Here is a 15,477-nt window from a genome sequence, read left to right as displayed (position 1 = left end):
TTGTAAAGAAAATCCACATACTCGATCATCTTATGGTCTTTCATAATTGCTAACACTCACGCGGTACCTATGAGGTCAAAGCTTCGATCGGACACACAGAAAGATAGGGTCTTATAGTTTTGCCTCCCAACTATTTACCTCAAGGGTAATGCCAACAATAATAAACCCACATCCGAGTGGATATATTTGTCTAGATCATTCCCCAACACATGGCACTTGCCAAAAGATAAAGGTGTAATAAAGGAAGTGGTGAAGACCACCACGACTCTTGCATAAGGGTAAAAACTAGAAAGCAAAGGTAACAGATAGGCCCTTTGCAGAGGGAAGCAGATGTTGTCATGGGCTTTTATAGTTGGATCTGCAATCTCTTAATGCAAAAGAATGTCACTTTATATTGCCCCTTGTGATAAAGAACTTTATTATGCAGTTTGTCGCTTTTATTTCTTCTATATCACATGTTTGTATAAAGTTTGTTAGTCCTCACACTTACAAATCACACGTATTTAAAAAGAAATTTTTATTGCTTGCACCGATGACAACTTACTTGACGGCTCTTGCTCAATCCATAGGTAGGTATGGTGGACTCTCAAGGCAAAACTGGGTTAAAGGTGTTTGGATGCACAAGTAGTATCTCTACTTGGTGCGGAAGTTTTTGGCTAATATGGGGTGGAAGCAAGTGACACATGTTGAAGGATCTATAACCATATAACTTCTATTCGGAAATAAGCAAACATAACTCATTATGTTGTCTTCCTTGCCCAACATCAACTTCTTAACGTATAATATTTTAATGAGTGCTCACGATCACAAAAGATGTCTAAGATAATATATTTATATGTGAACCTCTCTTTCTTTATTACTTCCTTTTAATTGCAACAATGACCAATAGCTTTTTTTGTCAACTCACAACAAATTTCAATCGACATAATTTTTATATGTGAAGTCATCACTCCCCATAGGACCATTATGTATACTCTTTTGCTTTTATTCTATACTTCTTTCTATAACTATTTCTCAAGATCATAACAAGCAAGCAAAGCCCTAAACTCAAAACTACTCTTTATTTTATAACTCGGACTTTCTTACATAAGGGGGGAACATAAAGCAAAACTCAAAACTAGATCACACTAAAACTCTATTCTACAAGATCAAGATATAACCAAAAGTATCAAACAAAGGAAAACGAAGAAAGTAAAAGGTGTGATGGTGATACGATATCGGGGCACCTCCACCAAGCTTGGCACAAGCCAAGGGGAGTGCCCATACCCATGTGTTTAGTTATCTTTCTTTGGAGGTGGTGATATCGGAGTTGTTGGTGGGGTTGAAGGCTTGTCCTCCGTCTTCCAAGGCATGGGCTCACCATCGTAAAAAGATGAACGAGTCTCCGGGATCCTCAAGTCTGAAGCCAAACTCATTCTCTTAAATTTGTATTCATACTCACAGTTTTGGTTCTACAAGTCATAGGTCTGGGCTTGGAGATGCTCAATTTTCTCGTAAATCTTGAAGACGTGATCCCAGAGGTCCTTGGCGTCTAGCTTGTGCTTATGGGTAAACTCCGTGATCATCAGGTGATTGGCATTGAGTCCCCGTTCCACCATCACTTGGCACTTAAAGACTTGTTGCTCCATTGCTTCAAGCCTTGTATCCACGCTTCCGGTCTTCTTTGGCCCCTCAACATCATGGATGTGTGATACGTCTCCAATGTATCTATAATTTTTTTATGGTTTCATGCTATTATCTTGTCAAACTTTGGATGTTTTGCATGCCTTTTATATATTTTTTGGGTCTAATTTATTAACTCAGTGCCAAGTGCCAGTTCCTGTTTTTTCCATGTTTTTGACCCCTTTCAGAGGAGATTTTGAAACGGAGTCCAAACGGAAGAAAATCCCTGAAAAGATTTTTTTTGAATGGAAGAAGATCGGGGAACTTGGGAGCCAAGGCAGGGAGCCCCAGGGGCCCCACAAGCCCCCACCCCGCAGCCAGGGGCGCGCCATCCAGGCTTGTGGGCCCCCTGGAGGTCCCCTGACCTAGGTCTTTCGCCTATATAATACCATAAATTCGAGAAAAAATCAGGAGATCATCGCAATCGCTTTTCCGCCGCCGCAATCTTCTGTCTCCGCAAGATCCCATCTAGGGCACGTTCTAGTGACCTGCCGGAGGGGGGATTCGGACACGGAGGGCTTCTCCTGTTGGGTAACGTAGCATAAATTCAAAAAAAAAATCCTACGCATATTCAGATCTTCCTATGGAGAGACTAGCAACGAGAGAGGGGCGAGTGCATATTCATACCTTTGAAGATCGCTAAGCGGAAGCATTACTAGAACGCGGTTGATGGAGTTGTACTCGCGGCGATTCAGATCGCGGTGTGATTCCGATCTAGTGCCGAACTACGGCACCTCCGCGTTCAACACACGTGCAGCCCGGTGACGTCTCCCGCACCTTGATCCACCAAGGAGGAGGCAGAGGTTGGGGAAGAACTCGAGGAGCATGACGACGTGGTGTCGATGGAGAGACGAGGTCTCCCGGTAGGGCTTCGCAAACCACTGGCAGAGAGGAGGAGAAAGAAGGGCAGGGCCGCGCCGAGGGAGAGGGAAAAGTCTATCTCAAAAACAGCCCCAAACCTCAACTATATATAGGGGGAGAGGGAGGGGGCGCAGCTCTTAGGGTTCCCACCCCCAAGGGGTGCGGTAGCCCCCATCTGCGCCAGGAGGTAGCGGCCAGGAGGGGAGGAGGGGAGTGGCGCACCCCTGGTGGGCCTTAGGCCCACCTGGCTTAGGGTTTGCCCCCCCCCCTTCCCTCTCCCCTGCGCCTTGGGCTGGGTGGGGGCGCATCAGCCCACCTAGGGGCTGGTCCCCCCCCCCCCCCCACACACTTGGCCGACCTAGCCTCCCGGGGTCGTTGCCCCCTTTCGATGGACCCCTGGGGACACCTCCGGTGGTCCCGGTGGTCCCGGTACGTTACCGGTGATGCCCGAAACACTTCGAGTGTCCGAAACCATCCGTCCTATATATCAATCTTTACCTCCGGACCATTTCGGAGCTCCTCGTGACGTCCGGGATATCATCCGGGACTCCGAACAACTTTTGATAACCTCGTATAACAATTCCCTATAACCCTAGCGTCATCGAACCTTAAGTGTGTAGACTCTACGGGTTCGGGAGTTAGGCAGACATGACCGAGACACCTCTCCGGCCAATAACCATCAGCGGGGTCTGGATACCTATGGTGGCTCCCACTTGCTCCACGTTGATCTCATCGGATGAACCACGATGTCAAGGATTCAATCAATCTCGTATACAATTCCCTTTGTCTGTCGGTATAAAACTTGCCCGAGATTCGATCGTCGGTATACCTATACCTTGTTCAATCTCGTTACCGGTAAGTCTCTTTACTCGTTCCGTAGCATGTCATCGTGTGACTAACTCCTTAGTCACATTGAGCTCATGATGATGTTCTACCGAGTGGGCCCAGAGATACCTCTCCGTCACACGGAGTGACAAATCCGGATCTCGATTCGTACCAACCCAACAGACACTTTCAGTGGTACCAGTAGTGTACCTTTATAGTCACCCAGTTACGTTGTGACGTTTGATACACCCAAAGCACTCCTACGGTATCCGGGAGTCGCACAATCTCATGGTCGAGGGAAAAGACACTTGACATTAGAAAAGCTTTAGCATACGAACAATACGATCTAGTGCTACGCTTAGGATTGGGTCTTGTCCATCACTTCATTCTCCCAATGATGTGATCCCGTTATCAATGACATCCAATGCCCATGACCAGGAAACCATGATCATCTATTGACTTACGAGCTAGCCAACTAGAGGCTTGCTAGGGACACATTGTGATCTATTTATTCACACATGTATTACTGTTTCCTGTTAATACGATTATAGCATGAACAATAGACGATTATCATGAACAAGGAAATATGATAATAACAATTTTATTATTGCCTCTAGGGCATATTTCCAACATCTCCATCAACACCATGACCTCTCCGATGATGCGTGAGTAGTTCACCATAGACTTACGGGTCCATAGCTAATAGCTAGATGGCTTCTTCTCTCTCTTCGATCTTCAATACAAAGTTCTCCATGATCTTCATGGAGATCTATCTGATGTAATCTTCTTTTGCGGTGTGTTTGTCGAGATCTGATGAACTATGGATTTATGATCGGATTATCTATGAATCTTATTTGAGTTTCTTCTGATCTCTCTTATGCATGATTTCATATCCTTGTAATTCTCGTCGAGTTGTGGGTTTTGTTTGGCCAACTAGATCTATGATTCTTGCAATGGGAGAAGTGCTTGGCTTTGGGTTCATACCGTGCGGTGACCTCACCCAGTGACAGAAGGGATAGCGAGGCACGCATCGTGTTGTTGCCATCAAAGGTAAAAAGATGCGGTTTTGATCATTGGTTTGAGATTATCCCTCTACATGATGGCATCTTGCTTAAAGCGTTACTCTGTTCGTCATAAACTCAATACACTAGATGCATGCTGGATAGCGGTCGATGTGTGGAGTAATAGTAGTAGATGCAGAAAGTATCAGTCTACTTCTCTCGGACGTGATGCCTATATGTATGATCATTGCCTTAGATATCGTCATGACTTTGCGCGGTTCTATCAATTGCTCGACAGTAATTTGTTCACCCACCGTAATACTTGCTATTTTGAGAGAAGCCTCTAGTGAACATTATGGCCCCCAAGGTCTACTCCACACCATATTTTCAGCCTCACACTTTTTACTTCGTTGCACTTTCCGCCTTCATATCTCACTTTGCAAACAATCTTGAAGGGATTGACAACCCCTTTGAAGCGTTGGGTGCAAGCTTGTTTGTGTTTGCGCAGGTACTCTGGACTTGACGAGACCCTCCTTCTGGATCGATACCTTGGTTCTCAAACTGTGAGAAATACTTACTGCTCTTGTGTTGCATCACCCTTTCCTCTTCAAGGGAAAAACCAATGCAAGCCGAGCCTCTGTCAACGTGTCAATTTCTGGTGTTGTTGTCTGTGGGATAGCAGAAGAATTTCTGGCGCTGTTGCCGGGGAGGAAGATCAAGTCAAGAACTCATCCAAGTAGGTGTCGCAAACTCGTCTCTTGGATTTACTTTGTTTGCCAGTTGCCTCTCGTTTTCCACTCCCCCACTATACCATTTTTCCTTTTGCGTTCGCCTTTTCGTTCACCCATTCTCTCGCTTGCTTTTTGTTTGCTTGTGTGCTATGTGCCTTCAATATGCTTGCATCTTCGCTTGCTGAAAATCTAGTGATATGGATCCTCACCCACTTGCTAATCTCTTTAAGAGATCCAATTATGTTGATCCAATTGCTAGTGAGTTGTGTGCACTTGACTATCTTTATGGAGTTTTGCTTGAGATGCGTGAATCTGAAAATCGTGATGAGGAAATTTATGAAGTGATTCACGAGGGCTCCTTGAATGAAAAGCACGATTGCAATGATTTCATTATAAATTCTATTAATGACAATCATGCTAAAAATATGCAAAACCCTAAGCTTGGGGATGCTAGTTTTGCTATGTCCACTACCTGTTGCAATGATATTTGCAATAACATTGAAAGTGGGTTTGGAGAAGTCATGACTTTAGTTGATGATGATCCCACTATTTTTGAAGAGTGTCAACTTCGCATGCATGTGGATCATGAAAATAATATCCTATGTGATAGCTATATCGTTGAATTCGAATATGATCCCACATGGAATGAGAGAGGAAAATATTGTGGTAGAAACTTTCATGTTACCAAATTACCTCTCGTTATGTGGAGATTGCTATTGTCTCTTTCTTCTTCCTTGCATATGGCAACTATTGGTTGTCTTGACAATCTGTTTTCCTATAAAATGCCTATGCATAGGAAGTATGTTAGACTTTGATGTGATTTTCACATGCTTTATGATGCTCTCGTTGTTCTTCAATTCGTGTCTTTTGTGTGAGCATCATTGAATTATCAATGCCTAGCTAAGGGCGTTAAACAATAGCGCTTGTTGGGAGGCAACCCAATGAATTTATCTTTTTCTTTCGGTTTTGTTGCGTCCACACTTTCATAATTCTGTTGTGATTGTGTTTTTTTTTTCTTTTTATGTTTGAGGCAAGCAAAACCTTTATGACTAGTCTTGGTAATGGTTGTTTGATCATGGTGGAAAAAGACAGAAACTTTTCGCTCACGAGATGATTTTTCATTTTAATTCAGAAAGAGCTTTTGAGTTGATTCTTTTTCTTCTGATTGATATGCTTTTTTCCCAAGCCATCATAATTTTTCAGATTTTTTGAGGTACCATAAGTATATCAAGTATACAGATTGCTACAGACTGGTCTGTTTTTGACAGATTCTGTTTTTGTTGACTTGGTTGCTTGTTTTGATGAAACTACGGTTAGTATCGGGGGGTACTAGCCATGGAAAAGTGATAATACAGTAGCCCATCATCAATATAGATGGAATTCAAGTTTTCTACAGTACCAAAAGAAGTAGTAGTTTGTTTTCTTGTACTAATGTTATCACAAGTTTCTGTTTAAGATTTGTGTTGTGAAGTTTTCAAGTTTTGGGTGATGTTCTCATGGACAAAGAGATAAAGAGTGGAAAGAGCTGAAGCTTGGGGATGCCCAAGGCATCCCAAGCCAAATTCAAGGACACCAAAAAGCCTAAGCTTGGGGATGCCCCGGGAAGGCATCCCCTCATTCGTCTTCAATCCATCGGTAACATTACTTGGAGCTATATTTTTATTCACCACATGATATGTGTTTTTCTTGGAGCGTCTTGTATCTTAGGAGTCTTTTCTTTTTGTTGTGTCACAATCATCCTTGCTGCACACCTTTTTGAGACAGAGACATGCACTCATCGTGATTTTGCTAGAATGCTCATAGTTCTTCACTTATATCTTTTGAGCTAGATACTTTTGCTCTAGTGCTTCACTTATATCTTTTGAGCTAGATACTTTTGCTCTTGTGCTTCACTTATTTCTTTAGAGCACGGCGGTACTTGACTTGGTAGTTGGCTTCTGCTATGAAAGAAGTCCCAAATGTGCTAGGTACCCAAAGAGGATGCAGAAACCTCCATCTTCATGTGCATTGAGTAGTAAGATAAGTTTCGATTCCTCTCAATTAGTTTTGAGACGTGGATTCGGTAATATTGAGAGTTATGTTAGTAGGGTGTTGTGAATCTAGAAATAGTTGTGCTGAAGTTAGTGATTCCCGTAGCATGCACGTATGGTGAACCGCTATGTTAGGAAATCGGAGCATAACTAATCTATTGATTGTCATCCTTTGTGTTGGGGTCGGGATCGCGTGATGGTTTACACCTACCAACCCTTCCCCTCAGAGTATGCGTTTAGCACTTTGTTTCGATTACTAATAAAAACTTTCGCAATAAGTATGTGAGTTCTTCCTCACTAATGTGAGTCCATGGTATAGATGCACTTTCACCTTCCACCATTGCTAGCCTCTCTAGTGCCGCGCAATTCTCGCCGGTGCACAAACCTACCAAATTCCTTCCTCAAAACAGCAACCATACCTACCTACTATTGCATTTTCATAGCCATTCCGAGATATATTGCCATGAAACTCCCACCATTCCGTCTCATGACTTGTGTCGTCACTCTCATATTGCCATTGCATGATCATAAGATAGCTAGCGAGATGTTTCAACATCATACGCCATGCTAGATCGTTGCACATCCTGGTAAACTGCCGGAGGCATTTCCTATGGAGTCATCATCATTATGATCTTTGAGCTGTGAGTAAATAAAAGTGTGATGATCATCATTATTAGAGCATTGTCCCATGTGAGGAAATAAAAAAATAAAAAAAAGAGGCCAAAGAGCCCAAAAACAAAAAAAAGAGGCCTAAGAGCCTAAATAAAAAAAGAGAGAAAAGAAAAAAAGAGGCCTAAGAGCCCAAATAAAAAAAGAAAAGAGAGAAGGGACAATGCTACTATCTTTTTCCACACTTGTGCTTTATGTTAGCACCATGTTCTTCGTGATTGAGAGCTTCTTGCTAGTGGGAATCTTCATTTTATAACTTGGCTTGTATATTCCAATGGTGGGCTTCCTCAAAATTGCCCTAGGTCTTCGTGAGCAAGCAAGTTGAATGCACACCCACTAGTTTTCCTTTTGAGCTTTCACATACTTATAGCTCTAGTGCATCCCTTGTATGGCAATCCCTACTAATTCACATTGATATCTATTAATGGGCATCTCCATAGCCTATTGATACGCCGAGTCAGTGTGACCATCTCCTTCTTTTTGTCTCACAACCACCACCACACTCTATTCCACCTATAGTGCTATATCCATGGCTCACGCTCATGTATTGCATGATAGTTATAAAAAGTTTGAGAAAGTAAGAGTGCGAAAACAAATACTTGGACAATTCCGGGGTTGTGCATGATTTACATTAGTTGTGTGAGGATGATGGATCATAGCCAAACTATATGATTTTGTAGGGATAACTTTCTTTGGCCTTGTGATTTTGAAAGTTCATGATTACTTTGCTAGTTTTCTTGAAGTATTACTGTTCTCATGTCAATAGCAAACTATTGTTTTGAATCTTACGGATCTGAACATGCATGTGACGTGAAAGAAGTTGCAAAGGACAACTATGCTAGGTAGCATTTCACATCAAAAATTTGTTCTTTATCACTTCCCTACTCGAGGACGACCAGGAGTTAAGCTTGGGGATGCTTGATACGTCTCCAACGTATCTACAATTTTGATGGTTTCATGCTATTATCTTGTCAAACTTTGGATGTTTTGCATGCCTTTTATATATTTTTTGGGACTAATTTATTAACTCAGTGCCAAGTGCCAGTTCCTGTTTTTTCCATGTTTTTGACCCCTTTCAGGGGAGATTTCTAAACGGAGTCCAAACGAAAGAAAATCCCCGAAAAGATTTTTTTTTTGGAACGGAAGAAGATCGGGGAAATTGGGAGCCAAGGCAGGGGAGCCCCAGGGGCCCCACAAGCCCCCACGCCGCGGTCAGGGGGCGCGCCATCCAGGCCTGTGGGCCCCCTGGAGGTCCCCTGACCTAGGTCTTTCGCCTATATAATACCATAAATTCCATAAAAAATCACGAGATCATCGCAATCTCTTTTAAGCCGCTGCAAGCTTCTGTCTCCGCAAGATCCCATCTGGGGCACATCCAGGTGCCCTGCCGGAGGGGGGATTCGGACACGGAGGGCTTGTCCATCAACACCATGACCTCTCCGATGATGCATGAGTAGTTCACCTTAGACCTACGGGTCCATAGCTAGTAGCTAGATGGCTTCTTCTCTCTCTTGGATCTTCAATACAAAGTTCTCCATGATCTTCATGGAGATCTATTCAATGTAATCTTCTTTTGCGCTGTGTTTGTCGAGATCCGATGAATTGTGGATTTATGATCAGATTATCTATGAATCTTATTTGAGTTTCTTCTCATCTCTCTTATGCATGATTTCATATCCTTGTAATTCTCTTCGAGTTGTGGGTTTTGTTTCGCCAACTAGATCTATGATTCTTGCAATGGGAGAAGTGCTTGGTTTTGGGTTCATACCGTGCGGTGACTTCACCCAGTGACAGAAGGGGTAGCGAGGCACGCATCGTGTTGTTGCCATCAAGGGTAAAAAGATGGGGTTTCATCATTGGTTTGAGATTATCCCTCTACATCATGTCATGTTGCTTAAAGCATTACTCTGTTCGTCATGAACTCAATACACTAGATGCATGCTAGATACGGGTCGATGTGTGGAGTAATAGTAGTAGGTGCAGAAAGTATCGGTCTACTTGTCTCGGACGTGATGCTTATATGTATGATCATTGCCTTAGATATCGTCTTGACTTTGCGCGGTTCTATCAATTGCTCGACAGTAATTTGTTCACCCACCGTAATACTTGCTATTTTGAGAGAAGCCTCTACTGAACACTATGGCCCCAAGGGTCTACTCCACACCATATTTTCAGCCTTACACTTTTTACTTCGTTGCACTTTCTGCCTTCAGATCTCACTTTGCAAACAATCTTGAAGGGATTGACAACCTCTTGGAAGCGTTGGGTGCAAGCTTGTTTGTGTTTGCGCAGGTACTCTGGACTTGACGAGACCCTCCTTCTGGATCGATACCTTGGTTCCAAACTGAGGGAAATACTTACTGCTCCTATGCTGCATCAACCTTTCCTCTTCAAGGGAAAAACCAACGCAAGCCCAGCCTGTGTCAACGTGGCAATTTCTAGCGCTGTTGTCTGTGGGATAGCAATGTGCAGGACCTCCTCATGCATCTCAATGGTTTGAGGGTGTTGCAGCACCTTCGCAAGGTAGGGGTTGATGACCCTCTTGAAGAACTTGTCCTTCAAAGCACTTGAAGACGTCATTGTTATCTAAATCTGCTGCGAAAACACTCAAAATGAAAACAGGAGATATTGTCGTGATTCGAAGATCCAAACCTTCGGGAGATTATATAATGATTTTTTGTTGACCCGAAAGAGTATAGCACAAGAAAACGGAGTCTCGAGGGTACACGAGGTGGCCACAAGCCTGCACGGCTGCTTTAGATTTTGCTAATTTTTTAAATATTCCAAAACTGATAAAAAATGCCATTGGAAACGTTTTGGAGTCGGTTTGCTTACCGTAACACATACCTATTCCATTTTTGAGTCTGAAATGTTTTGATAGGTCTCCCTAATGTACTCCTCCAGAGTTATGGTGTTCATAATATTAGCTTCAACATTTATGGGAGTACCTGAGATATAATGTTTGATTCTTTGCCCATTTACCACCTTCAGCGTTGTTGATCTTGATGGCACCGGAACGATATACTTCCTCGATAATGTAAGGCCCTTCCCACTTAGAGAGAAGCTTTCCTGCAAAAAATCTTAAACGAGAGTTGTATAGCAAGACATGATCACCTACATTGAATTCACGCTTTTATATCCTTCTATCATGACATATATTAACCTTTTCTTTAAACAACTTAGCATTCTCATAGGCCTGGATTATCCATTCATCAAGTGAACTAATGTCAAATAACCTCTTCTCACCAGCAAGTTTGAAATCATAGTTAAGCTCTTTAATTGCCCAATAAGCTTTATGTTCTAGCTCTAGAGGTAAGTGACATGCTTTACCATTAACCATTCTATACGGAGACATACCCATAGGGTTTTTGTAAGAGGTTCTATAAGCCCATAATGCATCGTCAAGTTTCTTAGACCAATTTTTTTAGACCTATTAACGGTCTTTTGCAAGATCAATTTAATTTCTCTATTGCTCAATTCTACTTGACCACTAGACTAAGGGTGATAAGGGGATGCAATTCTATGATTAACATCATACCTAGCAAGCAATTCACGGAAAGCGCCATGAATAAAGTGTGAACCACCATCAGTCATTAAATATATAGGGACTCCAAATCTAGGGGAAATAACTTCTTTCAGTATTCTAATAGAAGTGTTATGATCGGCATTACTAGTTGGAATGGCTTCTACCCACTTAGTAAGATAATCAATAGCAACTAGAATATGATTATACCCGTTGGACTTTGGAAAAAGTCGCATATAATCAAAACCCCAGACATCAAATGGTTCTATAACAAGAGAAGTAATTCATAGGCATTTCCTGACGTCTACTAATATTACCAATTCTTTGACATTCATCACAAGATAAGACAAATTTACGAGCATCCTTGAAGAGAGTAGGCCAAAAAAACAGATTGTAATACCTTGTGTGCACTTCTATCTCCATCGTGGTGCTCTCCGTAGGCCTCCGAGCGACAGTTGTGTAGGATGTGTCCCTGTTCATGCTCACGTACACAACGTCGAATAATACCATCTACTCCTTCCTTATAAAGGTGTGGATCGTCCCAAAAGTAATGTATTAAATCATAGAAGAACTTTTTATTTTGTTGGTATGTGAAGCTAGGCGGTATAAATGTAGTTAGCATCATCAACATACCAAGGAGCACTGCGTGAAGCATTTATGACAGCTAGTTGTTCATCAGGGAAGCTATCATCAATAGGTAGTGAGTCATCAACAACATTCTCTAGTCTAGACAAGTTCTCTGCTACGGGGTTATCAACGCCCTTTCTATCAATAATATGCAGATCGAATTCTTGTAGCAGAACAACCCATCTAATAAGTCTAGGTTTAGCATCTTTCTTTTCCATAAGGTATTTAATAGCAGCGTGATTAGTGTGAACAGTTACTTTGTAATCAACAATATAAGGTCTAAACTTATCACAAGCAAACACAACTGCTAAAAATTCCTATTCAGTGGTAGCATAGTTTCTTTGATTATTGTCTAGAGTTTTACTAGCATAATTAAACCTGAGAATGGTTTTATACTTGAACCATATCCGTTCATTTATCCCTCAAAACCATACTTGAACCATACCCATTTAATGTCATTTTTAGCCCAACCAAAACCGAACCTACTATTTTTTCCACCCAAACCAATTTAAACCTGATACATAACCGTGGGTTTAAACCCAATACATAACTATGGGATTGCTATAATGTACATATGATTGCACAAATTGACATGTATAGAAGCAAATGAGATACAAAAGGCATAAGTGCATCTACAACAGTTTGGAAACAAAGTTATACCTGAGATACAGTCAGCACACAACAAGAGACAAAAAGAATATGCCCATGGCTGAAAAGCTCACTAACAAGTGTATTAAAACAAAATTGCTTAGCGAAAGCACAAGAAAACACTTCTGATTTTCATGTGGTGTTTCCCCATAATACATAATTACATAGTGCATTACATCATGCACGCGGATCAAAGATACTCGTTCTCGATCATCGTTGATTATTGCATTAACCAATGCCTAGAAACTGGTTTGAAACCATAGTTTATAACCGCTAATAACCAAACCGTTTAAACCCATAACCAACTATACCCAAACTGGTTTCTCCACATACCCAAACCAAAACCAAACTAAAAAAATCTTAACCCAATAAAACCTGAACCAATCAAACCCAAAGTAAGAACCGAACCGTTACACCCGGTTTTTTAAAAACCATTCTCAGGTTTAAGCGTAATGGATGACGTTTAATTTCTTATCAACTCTTTTGCCTAGAACAGCACCAACAACATAATCACTGGCATCACACATAATTTCAAAGGTAGGTTCCAATCAAGTGGTTGAACAACAGGTGCAGTGATCAAGGCTCTCTTAAGAATTTCAAATGCTTCTACACAATCATCATCAAAAACGAACGGAATATCCTTTTGCAAAATATTAGTGGGAGCTTTAGAAATCTTAGAGAAGTCTTTAATAAATCTCCTATAGAAACCAACATGACCAAGGAAACTTCTTATACCTTTGATATCTGTTGGACACGACACTTTTTCAATAGCATCAACTTTAGCTTTATCAACTTCAATACCTCTTTCGGAGATTTTGTGTCCCAAGACAATGCCTTCATTAACCATAAAGTGGCACTTCTCCCAATTCAATACAATATTAGTTTCTTCACATCTCTGCAAAACTCGATCAATGTTGCTCAAGAAATCATCAAAAGAAGTTCCGTAAACGGAAAAATCATCCATGAAAACCTCAACAATCTTTTCACAAAAGTCCGAGAATACAACCATCATACATCTTTGAAAGGTAGCAGGTGCATTGCATAAACCAAAAGGCATACGTCTATAAGCAAAGGTACCGAAAGGGCAAGTAAAAGTGGTCTTCTCTTGATCCTCTTTCGACACAGGTATTTGAGGAACCAGAATAGCCGTCTCGAAAGAGAAAATGTGTAAGTTTGTATAGTCTTTCTAGCATTTGATCAATAAAAGGTAGCGGGTAATGATCTTTCCTAGTAGCCTTATTTAATTTCCTAAAATTAATTACCATTCTATATCCTGTAACAATTATTTGCGGGATCAATTCATTTTTATCATTAGGAACAACGGTAATAACCCCCTTTTTAGGGACACAATGAACGGGACTAACCCATCTACTATCAATAATAGGGTAAACTATACGGGCCTACATAAGCTTTAGTATTTCATTTCTTACCACTTCCTTCATTTTAGGATTTAATCGTCGTTCGTGATCAACAACCGGTATAGCATCAGGCTCCATATTGATTTTGTGCTCACATAGAGTGGGACTAATGCCCTTAAGATCATCAAGAGAGTATCCAATAGCGGCACTGTGCTTCCTCAAAGTTTTCAATAATATCTTTTCTTCATGCTCTAAAAGGTTAACACTAATAATAACAGGATATATCTCTTTTTCATCAAGATAAGCATACTTTAGAGTATCAGGTAATTGTCTAAGCTCAAACATGGGATCACCCTTGGGTGGAGGAGAATCCCCAAGTATTTCAACAGGCAGGTTGTGTTTCAAAATAGGCTGCTGATCAAACAAAATATCATCTATTTCATTCTTTCATTCATATGCATATCATTTTCATGGTCTAGCTAATATTGTTCGAAGAGATCAGTAGGAGGCACAACGATAGAAGCAAGACCAATAATTTCATCTTTACTAGGCAATTCTTTGTCATGGAGTTGTCCACGAAATTTAGAGAAATTGAACTCATGAGACACATCCCCAAAACTTATAGTAATCGTTTATTTCTCACAATCAATCCTAGCATTAACAGTATTCAAGAAGGGTCTACCGAATATAATGGGACAAAACTCATCTTGTGGGGAGGCAAGAACAAGAAAATCAGTAGGATACTTTATTTTCCCACACAAGACTTCAACATCTCTAACAATCCCAATTGTTGCAATAGTATCTCTATTAGCAAGCTTGATGGTAACATCAATTTCTTGTAATTCAGTTGGTGCAATATTGCTACCTCTTGAGCTTGCGTTGGTTTTTCCCTTGAAGAGGAAAGGGTGATGCAGCACAATAGCAGTAAGTATTTCCCTAAGTTTGAGAACCAAGGTGTCAATCCAGTAGGAGTATCAAGATGAGGCACCAATGTACGTGCGCAAAAGCAAACAAACTTGCACCCAACGCTACAAAGGGGTTTTCAATCCCTTCACGGTTATTTGCAAGGTGAGATCTGAAGGTGGAAAATGCAACAAAGTAAAAGTGTAGATCTGAAAATATGATGTGAAGTAGACCCAGGGGCCATAGTGTACACTAGAGGCTTCTCTCATGATAGCAAGTATTACGATGGGTGAACGAATTACTGTCGAGCAATTGATAGAATCACGCAAAGTCATGATGATATCTAAGGCAATGATCATACATATAGGCATCACGTCCGAGACAAGTAGACCGATACTTTCTGCATCTACTACTATCATTGTTAAGGAAATCGGTAACTGGTAACTCCTCGACCATCTTGGGAGTAGCGATTAATCGGTGAATCGTCCTATTAACTGGATTAATCGATGGACCAGTAATCGATAAATTAAATAGGAACCTGTGAACATATTCTAGTTTTCTTTATGTATTATACCCTACTCTCATCCTCCCAGCTATGAATATATACCATAATAGGGTACTGTTTGATCAAATCCTAGC

This window comes from Hordeum vulgare, chromosome 3H (genome assembly GCF_904849725.1).
Source record: "Hordeum vulgare subsp. vulgare chromosome 3H, MorexV3_pseudomolecules_assembly, whole genome shotgun sequence".
Classification (NCBI taxonomy): Eukaryota; Viridiplantae; Streptophyta; class Magnoliopsida; order Poales; family Poaceae; genus Hordeum; species Hordeum vulgare.
Note: the sequence above shows the minus strand (reverse complement) of the source record.